The following is a 4,453-nucleotide window of genomic DNA, read 5'->3' as shown; positions in this document are numbered from 1 at the left end:
TGGGCAAAAATGAGCTGGGTTGGGAGAAGGCTCGGGTTTGTGTGGAGAAGTGGAGTGTAGTGAGTGTGTGAGTGAGTGGGCTGGTTGGTGGCTGAAATAACCGCCGGGTTATTGCCGGCGCACCTGGACCATGGTGCGCCGGCAACATATACCCCTTTGGGCTATATCACAACCGGGCCGGAGCCCAAGAATCATTGCCGGCGCACCGGCCCGGGGGTGCGCCGGCAATAGCAAACTTTCCACCGGCGCACCACTGGGCCGGTGCGCCGGCAATGATTCTTGGGCCTGGCCCGAATCGGCCGGGGCCATGCCAGGAAATATCGCCGTCGAGCCTTTCCCCGAGGTGCGCCGGCAGTAGCCCTTCATCGCCGGCGCGGCTGAAATGTGGTGCGCCGGCAATCCTTTCCACCGGCGCATGCACAAGGTGGTGCGCCGGCACAACTTGCCTCCACCTATAGGCTTTTCCCTAGTAGTGTTATTTATATACGATTTCAGGGAGCTTGTTTATTAAAACTAGAGCAGGTAGCATGAGGATGTGGTTTCACATGTCAGGGCACTCTGTTTTGTTTTTGTTTATTATTTGCACTAGTGGCTGCTCACGGTCACGGAGTCACACCTGCGTGGCAGTGAGACAGTGGCGGAGCTTGCTCGAAGTTGTTGTTGGAGGGGCAAAATGAAATACATGAGTTCATGGGGGGCAAAATACACAGAAATCTATAATTTAGGCTCTCCAAAAAAAATTCTTCAATGCATGTGCAAATCACTGAAGATTGAGTAGTAATCACGATGTCGATGACGATCCAAAATTAGATTTCAGTTTGTGCCCCAGCTTTTACCGGTTTCGGTCTGAAAGCCATTAGCGCGAGTGACAATGAATAAATGGTAGCTTAAACATATTCTAGGTCTACCTTAAAGTTAATCAATTTCAATACTCCTTACCATTCTAAGTAGGGGTGGAAACTCTAACGCGATTTTTCAGAACCTGGGTTGCTGAACCTTGTTAGAACAATCCCGAATTCGATTATACTTAGAAATTTCATGAAGTTATATAGTGTCCGACCCCTAAACTACATACGTCTGAATTTGGGTACGAAAGTACGTGCACCCTCTTTGAGGTACGGAAATACGAAATACGCAGCGCTACAGTGATCCCTGATCCCAGCGCCTAGGTGTTGTTGCGCATTTCCGTGGAAACTCCATTCCTTTATTTCCGCTCACCTACCTTACCATTCTACTATGTGTATATACCACACTCCTTTCTTGCATACCCGTAACCAAGTGACCCATTCTCACGGGTCACAGAATTTCCACCCTAACACTGTAATATACATTGCCACATATTTGCTTCACATGTATGTTTGGATCAAAATTGCTTATGGGAATGGGAGGTATCAGGGATATGCTAACAAAAATGGGTCGATATGAGACATCCAGCTTTTCGCCTTCAAGATAGACACCATAGGTGATCAGATCAAGCACATCGGCTCGCCCGCCAATTGATCCAGAACAATCCTACCGGCAAGTTCATTTCAGCTTCTAGGAAGACCTATACGTAGAATTAAGCTCCGTCGTGGCATCCACCTCATACATAGCCACCCTGAGGTCGCAACACAAGCCAATCCACTGGCTCCTGGAGGTCGCCTGTACTACTGAAGAAGTACCAAGCACATGCTGGTGTTATAGGCGGCTCACTGTCCCGGTGTTCTTGCTTGCAAATCCTCTGGGATTAACTCACTTGGTGCTCTCTTGCCTGCATTTAATTAGTCATCATAGTCATACTTATAGTTACTAGGGAAAATACCCATGGGTTGCACCGGGAGTTGAACAATAAAATTTTCGTAAAAAAAATCAGCACTATCCAAAATTTCCCCCAAAAGTCCAAATTCACATCGAATATAACTACAACCAAACAACAATGCTTCAAAAAAAATTCTTCATGGAACAACATAACTATTATGTTACACAATATGCTTTTTTGATTTCATTACCGGAATTTTGATGGTCCTACAACACTTTTAAAAGCTAACAATTGGCATACACATGTTAGGACTTTGGGATAATTTTTGGATGCGGAAATACATATTTAGTGGTTTTTTCATCAATAGCACAATACTTGTGCATTTCAAGGGATCAGAGGTTCATGAGTAGTTCTCGCCGAAAAATATACACTCTTCATATTAGAACAATAATTTTTTTGATTGAAACATCTGATCACAATTTTTCTTGCAAATTCGTCTGATCCACATAGCCAACGTGCAATTACTCCTTTATCCTCCTTCCGATCATTGGATCTTAGCTCCAAGAATAACTAGACAATTCTCCGCGCGTTGCTGCGGTAATATATGATAAAAGCTACTTTATAAAAATATATTAAATTTGTGGAAAAAATGGATATCAACACTTGCATAAATATTAAATTTGGGAAATTAAAATTTAACTGTACCATTCTCATGAAACATGAAATATAAGAATATAAGATAGTATGTGTACATGCCTAGTTGAAACGAATATGTCTCTGGACGGATGGTTCCAAGCCAACCTAGGATACACAACAAATAGTTTTTTTCAGCTAAAAAAGGATACACACCAAATATATTAATCGTGTGTTGGCCTGGAAGCGATAAAGTTCCATACAAATTGATGAACTAAATTAGGCGAGCTAAGAAAAAAGATAGGCGAGCAAGAAGTCAGAACTAATGGAATTGACAGACGATTTTGAGCAATTTTTGCCTACCAAAACAATATATGGATGCCTCAAGGTAGAACCTGCACATGGACGTGAAGGATACTCTCAACCTGACCGCTGCTCTCTGCGTCTTTCTTTGACCCTGCTAGTACCTCTCAAAGGCCAAATCCACCAGCACACAACGATGTGCTTCTTAATTCCAGCGTTATTTCTTGTTTGTCGATCGATCTGGAGACTCTTTGCTTTTACATAGGCAGAGGAAGAAAGAATAGAGCTCTTTGCTCTCCCAGGAAAGATTAAGCTTGCATCGGCAAGGCCAGCGCCAAACCACGCCACCAAGATCATGATGGCATGGACCACTGCATTTGCCTGCTTCTTTCCTCGTACGGCAGCGCTAGCATGTAGTAATCCTTTTCAGCTCCCATAGCAATGACGCAGGGGTGACTGAAAGGTCGGTTTTTATAGTTTGTTCTGGTGCTCAGAGGGACGGCAAGGGGAGACAATGGGACAGAGGTAGACCCAGGAGGCAAAACGATGTGTTGCGAAACAGCAACAAGGTGGAGCGATGGACTGAATTGAAGCCAAGAGGATGGTTCGTCTCTTCTAGTGGAGTAGTAAAGATATGCATGGCGTCTGTTCATATAATAAGGCATGGAGATGTGGTGCTGCATGCTATCAGTGGTGGACTGAATTTAATCAACATAAAATATGATGTGGCATGTTTGCTGATGTGGATAGTCTGCATGTTGAGAGAAATCACTTAGTGGGTTGTTTCTATTTAGATATTATAGATGCTCCTGCCTGTTTTTATTTTCCAAGGCGGCTTGTTCGTAGCTTCGGAAAGTTAGCCCATGAGGGAAGGAGCAGAGTTTGGCAGAGTTCAAGTCTATTTTTTAATCGCTTGTGTTTTGGGCTGGTCTTATCCTGGGCTTGTATGCTCTTTACATGGGCCAAGTCGTACGATCAATATCCAGGTGTGCGACATACGACGGTCGTATCGCAAATTAAGTAGTAAAGATAAATGATCCCACGTGTGTGTGTGGGAGGAGGGAGGCGCAAAAAAAAACATTTTGGCTGCCAAATCAATTCTTCACGCTAATTTCGCTGTAGTTTTATTTGCAAACATGTACAGTTGATTTTTAGGCTTGAAAATGCAGCTTTCTTGATTTTAGGAATTTATATGCTCCTTTCGTCCCCGAATAAGTTACGTTTAATTTTTATCGTAAACTAAGCTTCATTACATTTGACCAACTTCTAAAAAATAGCAATATTTATGATACTAAATTAATATTATTGGTCACTGGATCCATCTCAAAATTTTGCTTCAAGATATACTAATATTGTGTCACACATGTTGATATTTTTTATATGAAGTTGGTCAATTTTAATTTTTTTAATCAATGGGAATAGCTGAATATATACAGTATACTATTGGAGGAAGTAGCAAGTAAGAGGGGAAAAATATTTTGTTTAGCCAATATCCACTGATGCCAAGCAGAGCAATTTTTTGATTTCCTGTAAAATTGACATACTAAGCGACTTGCCGATCTATTTGTAAAAAAATAAATAGAAGGATCAAGCCCCAAGATCGAATAGCCGGCAAGAAGAAAACTTTAACCATGAGTCGATGACCCAATCCTTGAGGTTAAACAAAAAAATATCCACTGCTTTTTATATTGGCGCTGCCCACCACGCCCCCATTCGGTCACACAGTCAATGCCAATTTAGACGCTAGCCACCCATTGCACCGATGCAGGGAAGAGCGGG

The sequence above is a fragment of the Lolium rigidum genome, chromosome 5 (assembly GCF_022539505.1).
Source record: "Lolium rigidum isolate FL_2022 chromosome 5, APGP_CSIRO_Lrig_0.1, whole genome shotgun sequence".
NCBI classification, from domain to species: Eukaryota; Viridiplantae; Streptophyta; class Magnoliopsida; order Poales; family Poaceae; genus Lolium; species Lolium rigidum.
The sequence above is the reverse complement of the archived record's forward strand: the minus strand, read 5'-3'. Positions refer to the sequence as shown.